This window comes from Phyllostomus hastatus, unplaced genomic scaffold, assembly GCF_019186645.2.
Source record: "Phyllostomus hastatus isolate PE091 unplaced genomic scaffold, TTU_PhHast_1.1 phas_scaffold_585, whole genome shotgun sequence".
Lineage (NCBI taxonomy): Eukaryota > Metazoa > Chordata > Mammalia > Chiroptera > Phyllostomidae > Phyllostomus > Phyllostomus hastatus.
Genome location: NW_025334037.1, coordinates 20,335,004 through 20,348,192, shown reverse-complemented (window position 1 = coordinate 20,348,192; position 13,189 = coordinate 20,335,004). Strand labels below are relative to the sequence as shown.

The window sequence follows — 13,189 nt, the reverse complement described above, 5'->3', positions numbered from 1 at the left end:
CCTTAGAATTACTAAGGCTTTCAAATTATGATAAATAAAGTGGTCAGTGGGACTGCTGCACCCTGGAATTTCCAAGGGGACAAGGTGCCTCTAGATTCTAGATATGTCGATATCAGTTGCAAAATGGGTTTTACTCAGGAACTTCAGGTGTTGAAATAGTATGCCAATAGGACCAAATTGCACAATTAAATGGGAACTAATTTAGAAATGTGAATATTTTGAAGATGAAATTTGAATTAATGATGTGTACTTTTATGTAGCAAGCTAATTGGGAGGAAGAAAAATGAAAGAGTATAACTGTATGCACTATTATTTCAAAGAAATGTAATTGTATTCCTTTTAAGTACATGAAGTAACTAAAATTCTTATTTAATCATCTCTCCTGTCCAAACAAATAGACTCAATACTGGTCAAACCTAATGGCATTTAATTGTCACAACAACCCTGTGAAAAGTTTATCCCCACTTTACAGATAAGGAAATTGAGGCTCAGGGAATTAGGTGACTTATCCAGACTCACATCCTCATTTTACTTAAAGGAAATCTTTCTCGCTATTAAGAGATGTAGAAATGGAGAGTTCTGGCCAAGAGGGATGCATAGGTAGAAATGCTTTGCTTCCTTACACAACCAAAAGGATAACAACAAACTTAAAAACAAAAACAACCAGAACTGCCAGAAAATCAAACTGCATGGAAGTCCAACAACCAAGGCGTTAAAGAAACATTCATCCAGACTGGTAGAAGAGGTGGAGACAGGGGCAGAGAGGAGACACCGCAAGTGGCAGACTGCACAGGCAAGGTGGGGCTGGCTGACCAGATGGTCCCACATTCATGTGCAGATAAGCCAGGAAGAACAACTGGGGGGTAAGACAGGCTGTGAAACCCAAGGTTTCAGCTCAGGAAACTAAAGACTCAAAATCTCTGTCTATAAAAATCTATGGGGGTTGCAGTGGCAGGAGAAACTCCCAGTCTCACAGGAGAGTCTGTTGGAAAGACCTACAGAGTCCTAGAATGTACACAAACCCACACACCTGTGAATCAGCACCCGAAAGGGCACAGTTTGCTTGTGGGAAGCTGTGGGAAGCAAGGGAAGTGATGAAAAGCCAGCTGAAATCTTAGCAAACAGTATTGTTCCCTCTCTGACCCTTCCCCCACATATGGCACCACAATGCAGCAAAGGGGGTTGTCCTACCCTGGCAAGTACCTAAGGCTCCCCCCCCTTAAAATGTAACAGGTGAACCAAGACAAAGAAATATGGCCCAAATGAAAGAATAGATCAAAACTTCACAAAAAGAACAAAGCAACAAACAGATAGCCAACCCATCAGATGCAGAGTTCAAAACACTAGTATGGTAATCAGGATGCTCACAGAAATGATTGAACTCGAGCAGAAAATGAAGGAAAAAATGAAGTCTATACAAAGTGAAATAAAGGAAAATATACAGGGAACCAACAGTGAAGGGCAAGAAACCAGAACACAGATCAATGGTTTCAAACAAAAGGAAAAAATAAACATCCAACAAGAACAGAATGAAGAAATAAGAATTCAAAAAAAAATGAGAGGCTTAGGAACCTCTATGACAACTTTAAACATTTCAACATCCAAATCATAGGATAGGGGTACCCACGGAATGGAGGAAGAGCAAGAAATTGAAAACTTATTTTAAAAAATAATGGAGAATTTCCCCAATCTGGTGAAAGAAGTAGACTTCTAGGAGTCCAGGAAGCTCAGAGAATCCCAAAGAATTTGGACCCAAAGAGGAACAAACCAAGGCACATCATAATTACTTACCCAGGATTAAAGATAAGGAGAGAATCTTAAAAGGAGCAAGAGGAAAAGAGAGAGTTACCTACAAAGGAGTTCCCATAAGACTATCAGCTGATTTCTCAAAAGAAACCTTGCAGGCAAAAAGGGGCTGGAAAGAAGTATTCAAAGTCATGAAAAGCAAAGACCTCCATCCAAGATTGCTCTATCCAGCAAAGCTATCATTTAGAATGGAAGGGCAGATAAAGTGCTTGCCAGATAAGGTCAAGTTAAAGGAGTACATCATCACCAAGACCTTATTATACGAAATGTTAAAGGGACTTATCTAAGAAATAGAAGATCAAAACTATGAACAGTAAAATGACAACAAACTCACAACTATCAACAACTGAACCCAAAAACAAAACAAAACAAAACAAAACAAAATAAAAACTAAGCAAACAACTAGAACAGGAACAGAATCATAGAAATGGAGATCACATAGAGAGTTATCAGTGGGGAGGTAGAGGGGGAGAATGGGGGGAAAAGGTACAGGGAATAAGAAGCATAATAAGTAGGCACAAAATAAACAGGGGGAAGCTAAGAATAGTATAGGAAATGGAGAAGCCACAGAACTTGTATGTACAACCCATGGACATGAACTAAGCAGGGGTGGGGATGCTGGAGGGTTGGGAGTTCAGGGAGGAGGGAGATAATGGGAAGAAAATAATTGGAACAACTGTAATAGCATAATCAATCAAATATACTTTAAAAAAAGAAAAAAGATAAAAATAGAAAAATTTGAGTCCTTCCCAATTCTTGATCTAACACAAATGCTAACTCAATGGAGTCTTAATTAGTTTTTACTCGATTTTATTCTAGTCAGTGTATTGTAAGACAAAAGATCTCCTTTGGAAGCTTTATTAGAGTTGAGGAGATGAGAGAATATTATTAAGGTAGAGGATGGAGAATGTTTTTTGTCACTAAAAAAGTAGACTTTTAAAATAGGGCAACTTTAAATGCATAGCCTCAGACCTTAACTATTTACTAGAAAAGTTTAGGTTTGCATAGGACTGTGCCTTCATTCTCTACAGTATCATCATGAGATAGTATGTCCTGCCTAGAAACTTTCAGGTGCTATAAACAGAGAATAGTGTTCATTCCTCAACAATTTCTGGATTGCTGGACCAGCCCACTTACGAGTATTATAGACCCTTCTATAAATATCACACCCAGAGGCTTAAAGGAAGTCCCTGGTGAGCCATAGTTTTACTATGTGACCCCATCTCCTGTGCCCATGACTTATTGACTAACTGATGCCAGTTGGGCCAATCAGAGTCTTTACTCTAGAAATTTGGAGTTTGAATGTGGCTGAACATGCAAGACACAAATTTGGAAGCTGTAGGGGCAACCATATGCCTTCATGTGAATGGAAAAATGGGAGAAAGAAAAATAAGGCAGAAACTCAGAGAAAAATAGAAAAATTTGAATTCTGACACTTCAGTTTCCTTATTCTAGTCCGTTCTTGACACCTGACTCCATTCTTGCCCCTGATTTCTATGATGCACGTTGGTGGCTTTCAACAAATCCTTTTTATTCTCCGTGGGGTAGCTTAAACTGGTTTCTATTGCAGTATAGGAGGGCATCACTCTGTTTTACAGTAAACAGAGGTTCAAATGAATGGGGGATGTGCCTATATTTTGGTCTTGAATTCAGACTTCTGATGCTAAATCTCAGACCTTTGGTTGCCAAGTTCCAGGATCTTAACACTACCTTACCTCTCCTGCAACCTTTCCCCCATGGCATCCAATTAACCCAAAGAATGCAATTATTTCTCCTTCCCTGTTATAGAATCTAGATATCTCTGATGGTTTGTCCCCGGTTGCATGGAAATCCAAGTGAGTGGCAGGTCTTCTGAGTCTTGTCTTCCCAGGACTTCTCCAGAAAGCCCCTTCTGTCTGAACAGGCCTTCTAGTCTATTTCAAAGGCAAAACCTTTCAGCTGGCAAATCATAACAGCTGTTTCTCTACCAAACACCCAGAGGGTAAAACTTCTGGGCTCCAAAGTACAGGTGCGAGGCTCCAGCCAAGTTTTGACAGGGCTTAGAATCAACACCTGCAGAAAAGGGGAATAGATGCTGAACCTGGAAGTAAGGCCAGGCCAGAACGCATTTTAGTGCTAGACACTGTTCCTCAATCACAGTAGACTATTGCTTTAGAAGGCATTGCGTGAGCAAGAAGAAGACTTGAACTGAACTGAATTAGGAGAGGATGTGGTTGGGGGTTAGGAGAGAAAAAAGAAGACATATTTTGAGAGAGCGTATGAGAGGTGAAGATGCACAGGAGGCTTGAAACCACTGTGACATGAAGGGAAGTAAAAGTCTTCTAACCATGGATCAAAAATATAATGGACACCTGCTGTATGTACTACATGAACTAACACCGAGGAAAAGCCAGAGATGCACTGGGCCTGCCCTCTCTCCTCTAAAGATTATGGTCTAGATCAGAGTTGGCAGATCAGTCACTGTCATTAGTTCCAGAAATATTTAGTGAGCACCTCTCTGAACCAGCCACTACTCTAAGCACTAAGAATACAACAGCAAGAAGAAAATGATAGAGTCATATTTTATTATCATTGAGGAGGTGAGTGGAGGGTGCAGGGTAACTTTAACAGGGTGGGCAGAAAAGTCCATCTGAAGGGGAGACATTTGAGCTAAACTTGCAAAAAATATGAAAGAAAAGATTGCAAAAAGGAGGGTACAGCAAATGTAAAAGCCTGAGATGGAATGTTCTTGGTTTGTTTGAGGAATGGAGAAGGCCAGTGTGGCTAGAGCAGAGTGGAAAGGAAAATTAATGGTAGAAAATGAAATGGTAGAGGAGGTCAAGGTCCAGCTCTTGCGTGGCCTTGCAGGCCATGGTAAGATGTTTGGATTTTATGCTGGTTGCCGTGAACTGATTTGGGTGGGTTCCTCTTTGTTTTTCAGCTCCAGTTAATTAGTTGTGACTGCTTAGGTCTCTGTGATGAGAAAGATTCTGAGGCCTTTCAGCTCAATTGGTAAGGGTCCAGTGATGGGTTAATAGTACACATCAAAACTGTAGGATAGGGCAATCACAACATGAATAATCAATATTTACCATTTCTGATTAGGATGAAATACTGAGTTGTATTAGTCAGAATAGTCCAGGTTATGCTGCAGTAACAACATCACCAAAATCTCAATGGCTTGACACAACCACCCAAATGACTTCTTGCCATGCAAAGTCTGCTGTGAGTCAAGACGATTCTTTTTTAAAAGATTTTATTTATTTATTTGTTTGTTTGTTTTTTAAGAGAGGGGAAGGGAGGAAGAAAGAAAGAGCAAAAACATCAATCAGTTGCCTCTTGTATGTGCCCTGACCAAGACCATACCCACAACCCTGGCATGTGCCCTGATCAAGAACCAAACCAGTGACCTTTCCCTTTGTGGGTCGATGCTCAACCAACTGAACCATACCAGTCAGGGCCAGGCAATTCTTCAAGGCAGCTGTCTTCCATGTAGTAGCTCAATGATTCTGTGTGTTTTGACTTTATGGCATCTCCATTTTAGTGCAACTGCTGATATAAGGGAAAGAGAACAGTAGAAGGCCTCACACCAGTCACTAAATGATTTGGCTCAGAAATAATATATGCCATTCCTGCTCACAGTGCATTGGATTGGCTAGAACTAGTCACACGATCCCATCTAATTGCAAGGAACCTGGGGCAGGGTAATTCTCCAAAACCTAAATGTGCCTAAATGTTGAGAAGAACCTAATGTAAGCAAGCAAAAAAAACAAAGGGTGTAACTCAACTTTAGAGAAAGTCCAGTGGCCTTTCAAGGCAGTTTGTAGTGAGCTGGATGAGGAGTAGTAAATAATGAAGTTCAAGCAGTAGTGAGAGAGATTGCTATAGTTCAGAAAGGCTCTAGAAAGAAGGAATACCTGAGTGAGATTTTGATGGATAGTTTTGTTAGATGGTCACCCCCTTGCTCAATCCTCCTCACTTTAAACCCCTTAAACCCTTCTCTTTCTAAAACCCACCCCCATTCACCATCCTGAAATAGGCTCTCTGCACTTACCTGGCTCTTTCTATTGATAATTTTGGATGTCACTTTGTATGATGCTAAAGAACATCATTTATTTGCTGTATAACTTGGGCAATTTACTCTCAATTCCTGGTGCTTAAGTTCCTCGTTTAATGCTTCATATAACTATTGTGAAAATTAAGGTAGATAATGTAACACCATATCTATTTAGCTTAACAGAATTTGGAATATAGTAGAGCCTAAAATTAAAGTTATTATTTTTTAAAGGAAGACTTTACTGTTTTATTAACAAAAAGTACAGAGAAAGGTAGTTGGTTAAGCATCTTGATCATAATGTCACAGACACAAAATCTGTTCATCTTTCTGGACCACTCTTAGCCTGCCAGCTTCCATTCTTGTGCTGTTTGCCTCATGTCGCAAAATAGTTGCCAGAGATCCAGGCATTAAATCCATACATGATAATGTCAAAAGCTGAAGAAAGGAGGTAGGCAGAAAGAAGAAGGGTTTTTCCTCATATGGTTTTCTCCTTTAGTCAAGCAGAAAAATTATTCTCAAAAGTTCAGCATCTCCAGCCAACCTTGTCATGTCTCAACTTCTAGTTTGTATCCAGATGTCATTACTATTATTGTTGATTCATTCTTCCTCTAAATTCCATCTCTCTTGGCTTTATAGATTCTGCCCTAGCCCATCTTTTGTCCTTTCAGATGGATTTTTCTTTCTGTAGTTTGTGGTCCAGTTTAGCTATTCATAAATTAACTCAACAACATATAATGGCTCAAACACATAGACATTTATTTTGGGGTCATTTAACACTCATGGGTGTTTCTGGGTAAACAGAATGGTGGGAAGTGATGGAGGATTCAGGTGGATGGAGGCTCTGCCGTTCTCAACACATGACTTCTAAATTTGCTGGGGTTGTTTCCATTCAGCTGGTGGAAGGAAAAAGAGCATACAGAGGTACTTCTTGTGAGTTTTTAATGAGCCAAGTTGGTATTGGACCATCACTTCCACTCACATTTCATTGACTAGAACCCAGCTCTAGCCACACTGGACTACAAGGAAGCTGGGAAATGGAGTCCAGCTGGGAGTCCAGGGTAAAGAAGGAGAGATGAAGTCTACGCTGTTGTCTTTGCCACAATTCTCTCCCCATCGCCAGCTCCGCCTGCGAGTCCATTCCACAATTGCTTCTCCTGCTGCAGCGCTCCTCAAGCAGATACCCCAGTCCGTGTCTGTTTCTTCACTTTTCCCTGGGCTTACTCTGCCTGCCTGCTGCAACAATGACAAAGGAGGCTGGCCTGGCTCTCGCGCACTGAGAGCCACCTTCTGAGAGCTCTGCTCACTTTCCTTCTTCATCCTCCATCTGGCTCTGGGTAAATACAACTGCAGACAGTGGGAGAAGGTTTGGGGGAAAAAAGAAAGAGAATCTGATGCCAGCACGGGTTCAGTCCCAAGACCAGCCATATGGGATCTTGCACACAGTTTACAGGCAAGAAAATGGTCCGTGTAGTCCTAGACTATATAACCCTGTGCCTTTCTCTGCCAACTTTCTGGGACTTTGGGAGACTACTTTAAATACTATTTATAAAATGCTTTGAGACCTTTTCATCAATTCAAGGGTTGTTACTATAAGAGTGCTCCTCAATAAAAGGCTTTCTTAGACAAAATGTTAGGGGAAACATTGTATTAAATATAAGTTAACAAGGTTCCTTACTGTAGAGTTGTTCTTTGTTTTTTTGTTTTGTTTTGTTTTTGTTTTTGTTTTTACCCATTAACCATTTGTTGAGTGTTTGCTACTGCAGGCACTGCGCCCAGCCACTGTGGGTCAGTGATGAACACACCCTAGTCTCCAGTAGTACATAATTCGATGCTGACCTTCGTGGTAAGAGAGGGGGCCACAGCGTGCCATTCTCCCCAAACTTATTTGACGTACAGACACCGCCTCTTTTTATAAAAAAATTTTTCAAAAAATCAGTGCAAAGCATAATTTTGAAATTCCTGACAAAATCTTAATATCAACCAAATAAATATGGTTTTGTTTTTTACATACAGTAACAAATCCCAATAGAGTACAATTTCTCTCTATGCGTATGTACATATAGGAGGACTGGAAGAAAGGGAACGTACAGATGGCCGATCGACATACGCAAAGATGCTCAATGTCACTAATCATCAGAGAGATGTAAATTAAAACTCTGATGCCACCTCACACCTGCCAGAATGGCTATCATCAATAAATCAACCCACAACAAGGGCTGGCGAGGATGTGGAGAAAAGGGAGCCCTCGTTCACTGTTGGTGGGAATGCAGACTGGTGTAGCCACTGTGGAGAACACTGTGAAGTTTCCTTGAAAACTGCATTATAACTCAGCAATTCTGCTTCTGGGTATGTATCTGAAGAGAACAAAAACACCACTTTGAAAGAATATATGCACCCTTACATTTATTGCAGTATTATTTACAATAACCAAAATATGGAAGCAACCCAAATGCCCATCGATAGACAAGGAGATAAAAATAGGCTATGGTACTTAGGAGGGGGGAGCCCCAAAAACCGGAATTAGCTTGTGGAAGGTGGGCCCCTTGCAGTACAGGCTTCCCCCGCTAGGTGAGTGTCCTAGGAATCCATCCATATCAGTGTACCAGCTGGCGTTGTTGTGAGAGGCTGTGTTCAGGTTCAGGGAATTTTTTTGAAGACTCTTTCTATGCATTTGTCCATCCCATGATGAATGGTTTATGAATGCACCTGCCCACACCGCACTGAGTGTTCAGCAGTTTTTGACCAAAAATGGTATGACCCTGGGTGCCCCACCCTCCTTATTCACCCCATCTCACCCCAAGTGACCCTTTTCATTTCCCCGGATGAAAAAAGTCCTCAAAGGGAAAAGTTTTGCAGATGTGGAAGAGGTGAAACAGACAACAGCAGAAGCATAAAAGGCATCAAAATGACGAGTTCAAAAACTATTTTGAGCAGTGGGAAAAAAAAGACTCGATAAGTGTATCGCATCAAATGAAGAGTACTTTGAGGATGACTGAAGTTGAAATATAAGATTAAATACACAAATTTTTAAAAAGATTTTATTTATTTATTTTCAGAGAGGGAAGGGAGGGAGATAGAGAGAGAGAGAGAAACATCAGTGTGTGGTTGCTGGGGGTCATGGCCTGTAACCCAGGTATGTACCCTGACTGGGAATCGAACCTGCGACACTTTGGTTTGCAGCCCGCGCTCAATCCACTGAGCTATGCCAGCTAGGGCTTAAATACACAATTTTTTTATAAATAAATTCCAGCCCCCCCCACACATATTTACAATGGAACATTACTCTGCCATAGAAAAGAATAAAATCTTACCATTTGTGATACCAAGGATGGACTTAGAGGATATAACATTACTTGAAATGTCAGACAGAGAAAGACAAAAACCATGTGATTACACTTATATATGGAATCTAAAGAACAAATTAAATGAAGGAACAAAATTGAAACAGTCTCTTAGATACAGAGATTACTCTGATGGTTGCCCGAGGGGAGGGACTGGATACAAGAGGTAAAAGGATTAAGAAGGACAAATTGGTAGCTGCAGAACAGTCACAGAGATGGAAAGTGCAGCACAGGAAATACAGCCAATAATACTGTGATAACTGCGTATGCTGCCAGGTGGGTGCTTGTAATACAGGGGGGAAGCACTCGGTAAAGTATAGGATTGTCTAGCCACTAGGCTGTACCCCTGAAACTGAAACAGAATGGTATTCAGTGTCAACTGATATTGAAAAATAAAATTTAAAACCAGGTACTGGAAGAATATGAGGTGGGATTATCGGTGATCTGTTTTCCAAATAAGTGAGTGGAAGGAGACGTATGGCATAAAAGGAAGGTAAAAACCTTTTAAAAGATTTTTCAATTATGACAAATTCTAATCACACCTATAGGCACACAAGTAGTAATGAAAGTATAGTAAGTCCCCATGCGCCCATCACCCCGCTCCACCAGGGAGCCACACACCGCCTGTCCTACCTGCCTGCCCCTCCTGCTTCCTCCCTCACCGCTGGGTGATTTGGAAACAGGTCCCGGATGCCGTATCTTTTTATCTGTAAACATTTCAATGTTCCCTCTAAAACGTGAGGGCTCTTTAAAATAACACAATAGTATTATTACATTATTGGTAATTTTAAGTTTTCTGCACTAGAGGTTTGTATATGTGTTATAAATATATATATATATTATTTTCAAGTCAAACAACAATCTTATTTTGAAAACATATTCGGACACAGCAAACATAACTAGCATATTTAGGGGCGGGCACACACACACACTTGCTCAGTGGCTCTGACATCACCCCTGGGGAAACGCCCGGTCCTAAGCATGGTCTCCGCCATGTGCCGGGGGCTCTGCAGCAGAAATGGGGAGGAAATCCCACCCATCCTCGCCCCACTCCTGTGGGACATGGGGCCCATGGGGATCTGGCCCAGTCTCAGATGAACAAACAAAACTGAAACGATCTCATAGACACAGAGATAAGTCTGATGGTCTTAAAGTGTCGTGAAGAGCTGTGAGTGGCCCGTTCAGGTGGCCTCGGAAAAGTGATGTGGAGGGGAGGGTGGCAAACCTGGGGAGCAAGAGGCGGGGCCACCACGGGACATCCTTCAGAGAAGGTCCTTCCATCCCTCTTCTGCCAGCCAGGTGATGCCCCAACGTCCACCATCTGAACTTTCCAAGCCTTATTGGCGACTTGAGCCTCTGGGTCAGTGAATTTAGCAGAACACATCCCACCAGCAGGTTTGGCAAGGGCAGGAGAGCTCCAAATACCCAGGAAAAAACAGGGAAAAACCCAGAGAGCAAGGATGCACCGAAGACGTTTCTGTTCCAGGTGTACCTAATCCGGTCTCCTCAGGGGCAAGCCCAGTCCCCCACCGCCCCAGTCCAGGTGGGGCTATGCCAACAATGGTCAGCAGTGTTGAAGTCAAGGCTCGCCTTTGCTCAAGGATGGAAAACTTTGTCTTGCAGCCTCACCTTGTGGGGTAGGGGGACTCCTCCTCCAGACTGCGGGTTGTGTATGTCTGTGGACAACCGACCATGGCATTTCCATTGCCTCATCTCATGGACGAACAGCCCCATGTCCAGTGACTGGTGCCAGCTCCCCTCCGTGTACCCACGCTGGGTGTGGGAACATGAGGGCTGCAGGGTGCAGAGGATGATGGGAATCCCATCAGTTTCTCCCTGCGTCTCACCTTTCTCTCCCCCATTTTCTCTCCTTTCTTGTAACCTCTGTTTTCCTCCTGACTTGTTTCCCTCTTTCCCCGCCCTCCTCACCTCCTCATTGGTCAACTTCTCCCCACTTGCCTTCACTCCTATCTCTTGACTGGCTCCTCCTCCCACCAGCCACATTTATGCCCTTTTTCTCTCCAATTATTTAAAAACAAGTTATTGAGGTATAATTTACATTTCATAATATTCACCCACTTGCACAACTACCGAATTGTGCGGCCACCACCACAATCAAGTTTGTTTTATTAGTCCCCGAAGGAGAAGGTTTTTATTTATTTTTATTTTTTATTGTATTTTTTCCCTTACCATTTAGTCCCCTTGTACCCCACGCTCCCCACCCCCGCAATCACCACGCTGTGGTCCTTGAGCGTGAGTCCTTTTTCCTTTTTGCTCAACCCCTCCGCCCTCTATCCCCCCTTTTAAAAACTTGACTCTCTCTTCCGCCACCTGGGTCTGCCCTCTGCCACCTCCTCAGCCTGGGTTTGTCCCTTTCTCTTCCCCCACCCACAGAGGATCGGGGCCCAGCAGCCAGATGCAGGCTTCTCGTGTGTTTCCACTGCCACCACAAGATATCTGGAAACTCGCCCTCTGAGCGGCAGGATGGCCGTGGGTGCAGCCTCAGGATAGGCCTGTGTCACACCTGCCCCCTCCCTCCGGAGGCAGTGACAGACTTCTCTGGCTTCCTGTTGGAAAGAAAGACTTTCAGGGAGCTACCCCGCGCATGGGGTGGATGCGGAAGGCACAGGGCGTGTCTTGCTATTTCGGTGGTTAAGGAGAGCCCATCTCCGTGGAGAGGGAAAGGGAGGGCAACGAAGGAACCATGTATGTTACTGGGGGGCCGTGGGAGAAAGGCTTCCTCAGGACACAGCTGAATTTAGTGTTATATGGCCACTTCAAGATAAAGTTTCCGGCCCTGGCTGGCGTAGCTCAGTGGATTGAGCGCGGCCTGTGAACCAAAGTGTCGCAGGTTCGATTCCCAGTCAGAGTACATGCCTGGGTTGCAGGCCATGACCCCCAGCAACCGCACATTGATGTCTCTCTCTCTCTCTTTCTCCCTCCCTTCCCTCTCTAAAAATAAATAAATAAAATCTTTAGGAAAAAAAAAGATAAAGTTTCTGAAGATTAGAGAGTTTCGGTGGCTTACCTACAGCCACACAGCCTGCAACCAGGAGAGCCAGAGATGGAACCCAGGCTCCATCCTGTTGAGCTGGTCTTCCCCGTTACCTGCATCTCCACCTTCTACAAAAAAGGTGATCTTTTTCTTCACTCCACCTCATGGAGAAGATCACTTGAAGCAAGTTGTTTGCTTCTTCGAAGCATTTTCCGACAGGGCAGATTTAATGAATCAGATCCTTCCTGCAGATGATGCCATATTTACTAAAAGGTCGAGCAATCAGTGTGTTATCTCAGAGCAATTCGCTTTTTGTTGATTTTGCCATAACCACGCCTGTAGATCAATCCGTTTACTGGCTGCAGGTGTGGGTACCCCATGCAATTTACGGTCCCACAATCATCAATGTTAACTGAAGCCTTGTCAAGCTTAATGAAGGTGCCATTGAAGTTCTGGCGAAGGCAAAGAAGCTGCAGCGCTTCTTGGACCTCCGGGCTCACACCATTGATACATCTGAGCCTCGTGACAAATACCAATTTGGGTTCTGCAGGTACAAAGAATTTGACAGCTTTTCATGCCATCTTAGCCTTTTGGATCCTGGTTCTGTACATCTGCCTGTATTCTTTGTGATAGCGCTTAGTTTTTTCATAATTAAGCTTCCTCCTTGCCTTTCAAAACATCTTTTGGTCATCTTCTTTCTCAGGCCCTTGATCTCCAGCTCTGCAAAATTCCTTAGCCTTTTCTTAAGGATTTCTGGCACAGCAGGAACCTTCGTCTCCTTCTCTTCTGTACCCTCCACCGTTCCACCGGGAAAAGAGGAAGCTGGCGCAGGTCTAGACTGCCTTTTTCTGTCTTAACCAACCAAGAACCAACCCACACCTCAGCATTTGTTTCTCTCTCTCCTTCCCTCTACTCATTTGTATGTCATTTCCCCTAGAAAAGTTCACTTTTCCCTGAACTTTAAAAAGTTCAGCATTTCCCTGCCGATGGACATTTCAGTTGACGCTTCTG

At 43.0% G+C, this 13,189-nt stretch overlaps 1 pseudogene; it reads right to left on the bottom strand.

The window, feature by feature from the left end:
- Positions 1-12,211: 12,211 nt before the first annotated feature.
- Positions 12,212-12,977, bottom strand: LOC123809926 (annotated as a pseudogene).
- Between the last annotated feature and the right edge of the window lie 212 nt (positions 12,978-13,189).